This window comes from Schistocerca nitens, unplaced genomic scaffold (assembly GCF_023898315.1).
Source record: "Schistocerca nitens isolate TAMUIC-IGC-003100 unplaced genomic scaffold, iqSchNite1.1 HiC_scaffold_385, whole genome shotgun sequence".
In the NCBI taxonomy this organism is placed as follows: domain Eukaryota; kingdom Metazoa; phylum Arthropoda; class Insecta; order Orthoptera; family Acrididae; genus Schistocerca; species Schistocerca nitens.
This window is the reverse complement of record NW_026045919.1, coordinates 445,548-457,938: the sequence shown is the minus strand read 5'-3', so window position 1 is coordinate 457,938 and position 12,391 is coordinate 445,548. Positions and strand designations below refer to the sequence as shown.

General features: G+C 48.4%; 7 non-coding genes across 7 annotated transcripts; all 7 read left to right on the top strand.

Annotated features, from left to right (window-relative positions):
* The first annotated feature begins 7,057 nt into the window (after window positions 1–7,057).
* Trnaf-gaa (transfer RNA phenylalanine (anticodon GAA)) lies at window positions 7,058–7,130 on the top strand. The gene has a single exon. It is a non-coding gene; the product is annotated as a tRNA-Phe (tRNA).
* Window positions 7,131–8,392: 1,262 nt separating this feature from the next.
* Window positions 8,393–8,474, top strand: Trnas-uga (transfer RNA serine (anticodon UGA)). The gene has a single exon. It is a non-coding gene; the product is annotated as a tRNA-Ser (tRNA).
* A 596-nt stretch (window positions 8,475–9,070) lies between these two features.
* Trnaf-gaa (transfer RNA phenylalanine (anticodon GAA)) lies at window positions 9,071–9,143 on the top strand. Its single transcript has one exon. It is a non-coding gene; the product is annotated as a tRNA-Phe (tRNA).
* A 739-nt stretch (window positions 9,144–9,882) lies between these two features.
* On the top strand, window positions 9,883–9,964 carry Trnas-cga (transfer RNA serine (anticodon CGA)). Its single transcript has one exon. It is a non-coding gene; the product is annotated as a tRNA-Ser (tRNA).
* Window positions 9,965–10,654: 690 nt separating this feature from the next.
* Window positions 10,655–10,736, top strand: Trnas-uga (transfer RNA serine (anticodon UGA)). The gene has a single exon. It is a non-coding gene; the product is annotated as a tRNA-Ser (tRNA).
* A 596-nt stretch (window positions 10,737–11,332) lies between these two features.
* On the top strand, window positions 11,333–11,405 carry Trnaf-gaa (transfer RNA phenylalanine (anticodon GAA)). Its single transcript has one exon. It is a non-coding gene; the product is annotated as a tRNA-Phe (tRNA).
* Window positions 11,406–12,144: 739 nt separating this feature from the next.
* Trnas-cga (transfer RNA serine (anticodon CGA)) lies at window positions 12,145–12,226 on the top strand. The gene has a single exon. It is a non-coding gene; the product is annotated as a tRNA-Ser (tRNA).
* Window positions 12,227–12,391: the final 165 nt, after the last annotated feature.

The window sequence follows — 12,391 nt, the reverse complement described above, 5'->3', positions numbered from 1 at the left end:
TTCAATCAAATGGTCCTGGGTTCAAGTCCCTGTCTGGGCGAAAATTATTACATTTTGGAAACGGCCAATGGAAACCTTACAGAAATGAGTGAGGCCACGCCGCTTTCTGCCATCAGATTGCTTCTAAAGATGGCAGTTTCCGTTGTCGGGAGACATTTCCGCCACCAGCAGTCGTGGCCGAGTGGTTGCGGCGAGCGGACGTGCCCGTCGCGAGCTCCACTAGCAGCTGTGTTTACATCGTTGGTCGCCGTGGTTTGCAGCGGCCTGGTGTCTTTACTCAGCGTGTTTCTTCTCTTTTTGTAAGTTGTAAAGGATTCATTGTGAAAAATGGTGACGTACAACCGGTGTAATACTATTCAGTTGTTGTTTGATCGCGAATTTCCGCGTCCCACGGCTTTTGAAATCCATCATTGGATCAGATCGGAATTGCAAATTGACCCAGCTTTGCTAGATGGTGTACATTTAGATTTTATTGTTAATTCGGTGTTCTTGAAAATTCTTGATAGTGAACTATGTGAGCGTTTGGTGGCCGTCAACGGCGGGGTTCGGAAATTTAAACATGCTGACGGAAATATTAGTGATGTTAAAGTGCTACATGCCGGTTATGGTATTCGTAACGTGAAAGTTTTCCATCTGCCATTTGAAGTGCCCTTAGATGAAATTCGCCGTGCATTAAGTTTATATGGGACTATCTTTGCTGTCACTAAAGATTATTGGTCGTCCGCGTATGTTTATCAATGTGATAACGGTGTACGTACAGTACGGATGGACTTAAAAAAACACATTCCGTCCTTTGTTATCATAGGCGGCCATAGGGCCTTCATTTCCTACACCGGCCAACCTCCAACGTGCTCTCTCTGCCATTCCACTGAACATATGCGGAATTCTTGTCCCCGACGGCGCCCTGTGCAGTTGCCCCTAGACAACTCAGGTAGTTACGCGGGTGCCCTCCTTAGAGGTTCTCCGCCACCGGCTGAGTCGCTAGATCGTGATCCGGTTGTAGTGGGTATGTCTGTTCTTTCTAGTGTACCTGTTGTTCCACGTACGCCTGTTGTTGACACTGTCCCTGACATTAGCACTGAATGTCGTCCGACCAACCGTTCTGCTCCGTTGCAGGAGACGACTTCCGCGGCTTCGCTTGTTGATGAACGTGTTCAGAGCGTTCCGGAATCAGGTGCTCTTACTGCCGCAGCTTGCGAGACCGAGCCTGCCTCCCCGGTTCTCCAGTGTCAAACGCCCTCCCCATGTGATGTTGCAACTTCAGTGTCTGTTGTGTCGGACATCCCTACTGGGGATTGCGCACCTACTGCCACTCCTGACAAGGTCGCGGACTCCAACCCATCCCCCAGTAACATTGCTGCTCCAGCGAATACCTTGCGCATTTCTCCACCTCACGCGGAGAATTTGGTTATGGATGTAGAACCGCACTCTGTGGCCTCAGTGGGGAACGTAAAAACTAAGTTGCGGGACACTGACTTTGCCTCGCAGCGAGAAAAACGCGTTCGCGAGCAAAGTCAGCAACTTAAGGGTATGCTAGGAAAGGGTACCGGCGGCCGGGAAATTTCGCCCCCGTCGAAAAAGATTAGTACTGATACGGCTTCTCGTAAACAGCGCAATTCGCAGACTCGCGCGTCAAGGAAAACCCCGTCGGGAGACACTACCGGCGGCAGTCTGTCGGACGGCGACACGACAACTCCTGCGCCGCTCTCCTGGGCGGACGATGTTGACATGTAACTGCCACGGTAGCCTGCTTTCCGTCTCCGGTGAGTCTGCGCCTTCTCGGTGACTCCCATTCCAACATTTATCTCTGTGCCCTACACCCATGCGTCCTATAGCTACATGGTTAAAATAGCCACCTTAAATATCACCTGTATTGCGGCTCCTCAGAAATTGCAAGTGTTGGCGAATTTTATCCAACATTGTCGGTACGATTTTATTTTTCTGCAGGAAGTGAGCGTTGTGTCCCTTGATGTTTTAACGGGGTATTCCGCCATTTTTAATGTCGACCCGGAAGCTAGGTGTGGTACCGCTATCTTATATAAGTCTGCAGAAGAGCCGACGCGAGTCAAACGACTACCGACCGGCAGAGGAATCTCGTGCGTTATCGGAGGACTGCAACTAGTTAACATTTACGCTCCGTCTGGCACCAGTTTAAAGAGGGCGAGAGCGAGATTTTTCATTGAAGATGTACCCACCTTGATTGGTAGCCCGATGCTGCCCGTCGTATTGGGGGGCGATTTTAATTGTGTGGTTGCGGACGCTGACCAGTTTCCCACGGCTCATAAGTGCGTCGACCTTGATCGTCTGATTGCAAGCTTCCAGTTAGCAGATGTGTGGCGTGTTCTCTATCCTCAACGGCAAGTCTTTACGTATTTCTATCGCAATGGGGCTAGTAGACTTGATAGGCTCTATGTGTCGACCTGCATAGCAGATCACCTAATTAGTGCCGACGTCGCCCCTGTCTGTTTTTCCGATCACTGCGCCTTCTTCTGCGACCTTCGCGCGCCGCAACTCCGCCAGTTCCGTCGATCTCGGGTGTGGAAGTTTAACGTGACCCATGTCCGTGCCCCCTCGTTGCGTCGACAGATTCACGATACGCTTTCTTCCTGCGGCGAAAAGCTGGCTAACTATGCCTCAGTTGTCGATTGGTGGGTTCACCTGGCCAAACCGTCTATCCGTACTGTTTTAAAGTGTTTTAGCGCCGAAGCTGCGCTGTGGAAACATAGAACCACTGAATATTATTATCAGATTTTAAAGGATGCCGTCTCTTTACCGGATATTGTAGACGAGCAATTTCTGATTCAGTTAAAAACTGTCAAAGCTCAAATTTTTAAATTGCAAGCCCAAGACTTTCAGGGCTCCTTACTTAGGAGTCGTTGTGTAGGGACCTTTGATGAGTCACCGACTATTCATCATATCGAAAGAGAGCGGAGACGGGGTGCTACTAAATTTATTCGGTCTCTTAGACTGGAGACTGGGGAGCGTCTAACCACAGAGAGGGACATACGTGCGCATATTTTTGCCCATTTTAATGCCGCGTTTCAACGTAGCGACCACGATAGGGCGGCCGCCCATGTACTCATGGGTGAAATGCGGAACCTGCTCACACGTGAGGACAATGACACCCTCCTTTCCGCCATCACGACGGAGGAGCTGAGCGATGCACTCAGATCGTCTGCTCGCAACAAGTCCCCAGGCCCTGACGGAATTCCTTTAGAATTCTACCTCGAGTTCTGGGATCTCTTAGAACCTATCCTCACAAAGGTCGCAAATGAATTGTTGAGTGGCCTTCCGTGTCCGGCAGAGTTTCTAGAGGGTATAGTCATTCTTCTCCCTAAGACCGCTGGGGCTGATACAGTTGAAAACTTTCGCCCGATCACGCTGTTAAACAGTGACTACAAGCTTTTCAGCAAATGCGTCGCAACCAGGCTGCACACTGTGATGCGAAAAATCATTAGCCCTTTCCAGATGTGCGCTGTGGCAGGGAGGGGTATCCTTGCCGCCGTGAGCACGTATAGGGACGTCGTGGCTCACACTGCTGCCACACGGACTCCAGGGGCGATTCTCTCGATTGATTTTAAGAAGGCTTTTGATCGGATTAACCACGATTACCTCTTTGCATTGTTAGGTCACATCGGCTTTCATATGAACTTTGTTTCCGCCCTTAAAAATGTCCTAACGAGAGCGTCTTCTCGCATTCTGATAAATGGCACCCTTTCGGCTCCCTTTGGGATTGCACGGTCTGTGCGGCAAGGGTGTCCCCTCTCTATGTCCCTCTTTGTTATCGCTCTTGACCCCCTCCTCCGCCGAATTGGGCGCACTGTCAGTGGGATCGATGTAGAGGGTGTACGGGCGTCGTGCGTTGCGTACGCCGACGATGTCGGCGTCTTTATACGACAAGAAAAGGACATCCCTTTAGTTAAACCTGTGTTCAGTCTTTTTGCCCAGGCTACAGGTGCGGAACTGAACCCGCATAAAACGGTGCTACTCCCAATAGGTGCCTGTCGCAACTATGCTGCCGATTCATGGTATACCATAGCTGCCTCCCACATGTTGCTCGGCATTCACTTCTTTGCTTGCCCCGTAAAGATGGCGGCTCATAACTGGCGCCGTATTTCGACAACTGTCAAGGGTCTCATGGTTCGTCACGCCACCCGGCACTTACATCTTCTACAGCGTGTCGAGTTGATCAACGTTCACATTCTGGCTAAAGCGTGGTATGTGGCTCAAGTACTCAACGTCCCACCTCCGTTGGCACGCACGATCAGCCAAGCAGCACACTGGCTGCTGTGGCGTGGTCATATTTTCAAGGTGAAGCTTGCCACATGTACCCAGCCTCCGTCTCGCGGAGGCCTGGGTCTCGTCGATGTCAGAAAGAAATGTTCTGCCCTGCTTGTCAACCGACTTGCCACCATTGTAGAGAACAGCCCTCGCAGTACGACGGCTGCCCTCTTCCGCGCCCATGAGCCCCTTTCTGACAGTGCACCGATCAATGTCTCGCGAATACCTTACAAGCTTGCTGTCTTCAGAGATTTTTTCTTGTCCCGAAGTTATCATGTTTCACTAGCTCGCGACCGCAGGACGCGGTCTGCAACTTCTTTGTATCATGAGATGGTCGGTTTGCCACCACCGAACGCCTTAGTACGTCAATATCCCCACAACAACTGGGTTCTTGTTTGGCAAAACGTCAGCAACAAGTTGTTATCGCCAGAAGTGCGAAGCACGTGGTATACGGTTATTACTCGCACTGTGACTACCAACGATCGGCTGGCGGCTATTCACCTTATTCCGTCCTCTAAATGCGAGTCCTGTGACGAACGGGGTACACTTGAGCATCGTTTTCTTTGCAAAACCACACGAGATGTATGGGCTATTTCCTGCGACATGCTCGCACTCATTAACAGGACTAACAACCGGTCGTTCTCCCCGCTTACGGCTATGATTCCCGACATTAAACCTTTTCCGCAATCTAAACGAAATGCTACAGTGTGGATTCTGGGGCATACCACCTACGCTATATTTGCCAAAAATATCAGTGATCCAGTCGACTACTTGTTTTATCTGTGGGAGCGCCATACAACGCTCCGGAGGACCGCCTCATATCAGAGGTGTTTTCAGCGCTTTTTGCAAATCCCCATTGAACAGCAATTTCGGAAAGTCTTCAATCTGGCACCGACTGTCCTCCAAACTTAATGAAGACGTCGATCGTGGTCCTGAAATGTGAACAGATGTAATAGCGTCTTGACGTTACGAAAGCACTCGGAAACTGAAAACTGAAGAAGAAACTAGAAACACATTGAAATGCAAAACAATGGAATAAGGAATTACTTTCTTTCTTCCTTTTTTCTTGATTGTTTTCATAACCTTCTCTTTTTGCTTTCTTTGACATTGGAACGCACTTTCGTTTTATTTCGAGTGTGAATTGTACTCCCTTTCGAGGGCTTATTCTTCCTCTCTTTCATTTGGTATTTCGATTTCTTCTTTCCTACGGGGATCGCTTGTTTTGAAATTCTATGTTGCCTATTTGCTCGCTTCTTTCCGTGAAGATAGCACATTCACAATCCTCCATTCCTTTCACACTCCTTTCCAAGAGAGGTGTTTGTTTTTCGTTGCCAAATTATGTGCCATTTTATCTCTTTTCCATTATGGATGAATGGAATTTGCTCATTTCTTCTCTCAGGTTCGTTTCCTAAATTCATGTCCCGGTAGAGTTGAGGGCTTCTAAGTTCTTCGTGTTTTTTTTTTTTCTTCTCCCACTGTGCTTCTTGTCGTTCTCTTCCAGCAGGAAACACTGCATTTCTTTAGTTTTGAGGCGATATTTTCGTTTCCTTTGTGGCACTAAATATTATTTCCTCTTTCTCCAGCCACTGAGCTCCAATGTTCTGTTGCACATTCTTCATCACGCCAGTCGGCAATTAATAAATAAATAAAATAAAAAAAAAAGAACCAAGCAAAACCAATTAAAAAAAAACAAATTTAAACCAACATTAAAAAAAAATCCTAGTAGCCCAAAAAACCAAAAAAAAAAAAAAAAACCAGTCTCTTACAACAGACTCAGGAGACAACTTGGTGACAGGTCTGGGGGAGACATTTTGGCCAGGCCTCGGGACATTCGACCCCTGCCCTCTTTGCCTCTGCCTGCCTGTTGCTCTGGTTGCATCTTTGGTAAAAAAAAAATAAAAATAAAAAAAAAATAAAAAAAAAAGAAAAAAAAATAACAAAAAAAAAGTCCTGCCGACTGCGAAAATTTTAAACAAAAAAAAAAAAAGTCCTGCCGACTGCGAAAAAAAAAAAAATGTCCTACCGACTGCGTCCGTTTTTTCTTTTTTTGTTTAAGAAGAAGGAGCAGAAAATTTCGATACTACAGGATGGTCTGCGTGGAGCAACGACGACAAAAACCTTAATTAAATCAAGAAAAAAAAAAAAAATAAAAAAAAAAAATAAAAAAAAATAAAAAAAAAAAAAAGTCCTGCCGACTGCGAAAATTTTCTCGCTCTCAGAAGAAGGACGTTCAGCTGCATCCTAGCGGTTGCGTCTCCACTAAACACGTGGATCGCCAGCAATGTGCAGGGTGCAGCGCTACAGTCGCGCCCAGAAGCCACAGCTCATCTCCCCGTCTCACAGCCGTCCACCAGGTGTCAGTGCAAGTGTCACCTCTCTGGGCAGTGCAGATGTGTCCATTTTAGCTTGCAGACGATGACGTGTAGCAATTTATGAGCTAGCGCAAGTCAAATGTTTTACCGTGTGTATCTGCTAGATGCTGCCTCTCACACGCTGGAGAGGCTCACTGCTTCTTGTGTCTCGTTCTTTGCACACGAGTTGCACGTGGCATCGATATAGCACAGGTTTTCTAGCGTCAGCGAAGTCAATATTACATGAATCGAGTCGAAGTGTTTGCTTGTTACGATGATGGAAGCAGAAGAAATGTGTGTGGTACTTCACTGCATCTGCTGCTCGCCTTTCAGCGTCCCTGTGTCTTATCAGATGAAGATGACTGTGAAATTGGCGACGGGGCAGAGGTCAACGAAGACGTGCAAAACAGAGACGTTCAACGTCAGCCGAAATAGCTCAGTTGGGAGAGCGTTAGACTGAAGATCTAAAGGTCACTGGTTCGATCCCGGGTTTCGGCATGCATTCGTTTTGAAGCTGACGCCAATGGAATTGCTCTGAGTTTGTGATAATGTAACTACCGCCGAGAACAAAAATGACTCCCTCCTGTAGCTGTTCTGGTTGTCCAGTGCATGCCATAAGAGGAACACAGTAGGCAAATGCCTGGGAAGCAAGAAAATAAAAAAAAAGTCCTACCTATTGCGTTCCCTTTTTTGTGTCAGGACGTGAAGAACGTCTCCAACGGAACCGTGAAATGAGCGAAAACGTGGGAAACATTGCATTCGAAATGCTTGTGAATTTTCCAGTTGCCCAGTGAGTGTCGACAGAACACGTAAATCCTCTGCTCCAACGTATGAGACGTAACGATTGCTGCAATTTGTTCTTGCGTCATGTGTCAGCATTCTTCATTAGTCTGTTACGAGCTTAGCACGATAAGTTTGTAGACAGCATCCAGGCGACGTTTTATTAGTTACAGCTCCATGCAGCGAGTGCACAACAGTAAAGGACATGAGTCAATGTGCAGTTGTGTATCGTGGAAGGTTTACAAACGTCTTGTGAAATAAAAAAAAAAAAAAAAGTCCTACCGGCTGCGTGCGATTTTGTGTAAAGAGGAGCAAAAATTTTCGCACACACGTGACATGCGTGGGCGAATGCGGGTGCAAACCAGTGACGCCATTCTCAACAAGACGAAAATTTCCGTTTAAGAATACTGAGTTTCGCGACGACCGCTTCTTACTGTGGTTATCGGTTGACCTCGCACTGACGCTGGGACTGCAGAAAGCCGTCGCTGAGATCGTGAGTACACAGATGTGCTTGAAAGTGTTGGACAGAGCGAACATTCATTTCTTTTTAAGAATCGCAATTCAATCATTCGAGTGCGGCAAAAGCAGTGGTGCAGCGTTTCTTTTCTTATGATCTCGCAGCTGCTTGGAAGTATGTCCATCGTTTAAGACGACAGAAAAGTAGCGTCAGCGGTGCGTCAGTGGGAAGTCGGTGAAGTCGCCATTGGAGCCATAAGCCAGCAATTACGACATGCGAATCACTCGGACACCACGCAGCTGTACGATAATGCTCGTGCGTGGGCCCGCATAGCTCAGTCGGCAGAGCGGTAGGTTTTCAATCAAATGGTCCTGGGTTCAAGTCCCTGTCTGGGCGAAAATTATTACATTTTGGAAACGGCCAATGGAAACCTTACAGAAATGAGTGAGGCCACGCCGCTTTCTGCCATCAGATTGCTTCTAAAGATGGCAGTTTCCGTTGTCGGGAGACATTTCCGCCACCAGCAGTCGTGGCCGAGTGGTTAAGGCGTCTGATTTGAAATCAGATTCCCTCTGGGAGCGTAGGTTCGAGTCCTGCCGACTGCGAAAATTTTCTCGCTCTCACAAGATGAACGTTCAGTTGCGTCACTACTAAACACGTGGGTCACCAGCAATGTGCAGTGTTATTTGATCCATGGCGCAGCGTTACAGTCGCGCCCAGAAGCCGCAGCTCATCTCCCCGTCTCACAGCCGCCCACCAGGTGTTAGTACAAGTGTCGCCTCACTGGGCAGTGCAGACGTGTCCATTTTAGCTTGCAGACGATGACGTGTAGCCATTCATGAGCTAACGCAAGTCGAATGTTTTACCGCGTGTATCTGCTAGGTACTGCCTCTTATACGGTGGAGAGGCTCACTCCTCCTTGTGTCTCGTTCGCTGCACACGAGTTGCCCCTGGCATCGATATAGCACGGGTTTTCTAGCGCCAGCGTGGCGTCACGTGAATTCAGCGAAGTCAATATTACACGAATCGAGTCGACATGTTTGCTTTTAACGATGATGGAAGCAGAAGAAATGTGTGTGGAACTTCGCTGCATCGGATGCTCGCCTTTCAGCGTCCCTGTGTCTTATCAGACGAAGGTGACTGTGAAAGTGGCAACGAGACAGAGTTCACGAACACATGCAAACAGCAAACCTCAGCGTCAGCCGAAATAGCTCAGTTGGGAGAGCGTTAGACTGAAGATCTAAAGGTCCCTGGTTCGATCCCGGGTTTCGGCACGTATTCATTTTGATGCGACGCCCATGGAATTGCTCTGCGTTTGCGATAATGCAACTACCGCTGACAACAAAAATGACTCTCTCCTGTAGCTGTTCTGGTTGCCTAGTGCATGCCATAAGAGGAACTCACTAGACAACTAACTCCCTTAGAAGCAAAAGAATCAAAAAAGTCCTACCGACTGCGTTTCCTTTTTCTGTCAGGTGGTGAAGAAGGTCTTCAACGGAACCGTGAAATGAGCGAAAACGTGGGAAACATTGCATTCGAAATTCTTGTGAATTTTCCAACTGGCCAGTGAGGGTCGACTAAACACGTAAATTCTCTGCTCCAACGTATGAGCCGTAACGACTGCTGTAATTTGTTGTTGCATCGTGTGTCAGCAGTCTTCGATAGTGTGTTACGAGCTTAGCGCGATAAGTCTGTAGACAGCATTCAGGCGACGTTTTATTAGTAACTGCTCCATGCAGCGATTGCACAACAGTAAAGGACATGAGTGAATGTATCGTGGGGGGTTTCGCAGCCTCGTGCGAGCCCGGACAGCTCAGTCGGTGGAGCATAGGGCTTTTTAACCTAAGGGTCCAGGGTTCAAGTCCCTGTGTCGGCGGAAATTTTAATACTTTGGTAGCGATTCGTCTGGTAGCGGTGGAAACGCTACGGAAAATAATGCAGCTACGCCGTCTTCTGACACCACAGTGCTTGAAACGTTAGCAGTTGCATGTGTCAGCAGAACCCGCGCTAGCGGCAGTCGTGGCCGAGTGGTTAAGGCGTCTGACTCGAAATCAGATTCTCTCTGGGAGCGTAGGTTCGAGTCCTACCGGCTGCGTGCGATTTTGTGTAAAGAGGAGCAAAAATTTTCGCACACACGTGACATGCGTGGGCGAATGCGGGTGCAAACCAGTGACGCCATTCTCAACAAGACGAAAATTTCCGTTTAAGAATACTGAGTTTCGCGACGACCGCTTCTTACTGTGGTTATCGGTTGACCTCGCACTGACGCTGGGACTGCAGAAAGCCGTCGCTGAGATCGTGAGTACACAGATGTGCTTGAAAGTGTTGGACAGAGCGAACATTCATTTCTTTTTAAGAATCGCAATTCAATCATTCGAGTGCGGCAAAAGCAGTGGTGCAGCGTTTCTTTTCTTATGATCTCGCAGCTGCTTGGAAGTATGTCCATCGTTTAAGACGACAGAAAAGTAGCGTCAGCGGTGCGTCAGTGGGAAGTCGGTGAAGTCGCCATTGGAGCCATAAGCCAGCAATTACGACATGCGAATCACTCGGACACCACGCAGCTGTACGATAATGCTCGTGCGTGGGCCCGCATAGCTCAGTCGGCAGAGCGGTAGGTTTTCAATCAAATGGTCCTGGGTTCAAGTCCCTGTCTGGGCGAAAATTATTACATTTTGGAAACGGCCAATGGAAACCTTACAGAAATGAGTGAGGCCACGCCGCTTTCTGCCATCAGATTGCTTCTAAAGATGGCAGTTTCCGTTGTCGGGAGACATTTCCGCCACCAGCAGTCGTGGCCGAGTGGTTAAGGCGTCTGATTTGAAATCAGATTCCCTCTGGGAGCGTAGGTTCGAGTCCTGCCGACTGCGAAAATTTTCTCGCTCTCACAAGATGAACGTTCAGTTGCGTCACTACTAAACACGTGGGTCACCAGCAATGTGCAGTGTTATTTGATCCATGGCGCAGCGTTACAGTCGCGCCCAGAAGCCGCAGCTCATCTCCCCGTCTCACAGCCGCCCACCAGGTGTTAGTACAAGTGTCGCCTCACTGGGCAGTGCAGACGTGTCCATTTTAGCTTGCAGACGATGACGTGTAGCCATTCATGAGCTAACGCAAGTCGAATGTTTTACCGCGTGTATCTGCTAGGTACTGCCTCTTATACGGTGGAGAGGCTCACTCCTCCTTGTGTCTCGTTCGCTGCACACGAGTTGCCCCTGGCATCGATATAGCACGGGTTTTCTAGCGCCAGCGTGGCGTCACGTGAATTCAGCGAAGTCAATATTACACGAATCGAGTCGACATGTTTGCTTTTAACGATGATGGAAGCAGAAGAAATGTGTGTGGAACTTCGCTGCATCGGATGCTCGCCTTTCAGCGTCCCTGTGTCTTATCAGACGAAGGTGACTGTGAAAGTGGCAACGAGACAGAGTTCACGAACACATGCAAACAGCAAACCTCAGCGTCAGCCGAAATAGCTCAGTTGGGAGAGCGTTAGACTGAAGATCTAAAGGTCCCTGGTTCGATCCCGGGTTTCGGCACGTATTCATTTTGATGCGACGCCCATGGAATTGCTCTGCGTTTGCGATAATGCAACTACCGCTGACAACAAAAATGACTCTCTCCTGTAGCTGTTCTGGTTGCCTAGTGCATGCCATAAGAGGAACTCACTAGACAACTAACTCCCTTAGAAGCAAAAGAATCAAAAAAGTCCTACCGACTGCGTTTCCTTTTTCTGTCAGGTGGTGAAGAAGGTCTTCAACGGAACCGTGAAATGAGCGAAAACGTGGGAAACATTGCATTCGAAATTCTTGTGAATTTTCCAACTGGCCAGTGAGGGTCGACTAAACACGTAAATTCTCTGCTCCAACGTATGAGCCGTAACGACTGCTGTAATTTGTTGTTGCATCGTGTGTCAGCAGTCTTCGATAGTGTGTTACGAGCTTAGCGCGATAAGTCTGTAGACAGCATTCAGGCGACGTTTTATTAGTAACTGCTCCATGCAGCGATTGCACAACAGTAAAGGACATGAGTGAATGTATCGTGGGGGGTTTCGCAGCCTCGTGCGAGCCCGGACAGCTCAGTCGGTGGAGCATAGGGCTTTTTAACCTAAGGGTCCAGGGTTCAAGTCCCTGTGTCGGCGGAAATTTTAATACTTTGGTAGCGATTCGTCTGGTAGCGGTGGAAACGCTACGGAAAATAATGCAGCTACGCCGTCTTCTGACACCACAGTGCTTGAAACGTTAGCAGTTGCATGTGTCAGCAGAACCCGCGCTAGCGGCAGTCGTGGCCGAGTGGTTAAGGCGTCTGACTCGAAATCAGATTCTCTCTGGGAGCGTAGGTTCGAGTCCTACCGGCTGCGTGCGATTTTGTGTAAAGAGGAGCAAAAATTTTCGCACACACGTGACATGCGTGGGCGAATGCGGGTGCAAACCAGTGACGCCATTCTCAACAAGACGAAAATTTCCGTTTAAGAATACTGAGTTTCGCGACGACCGCTTCTTACTGTGGTTATCGGTTGACCTCG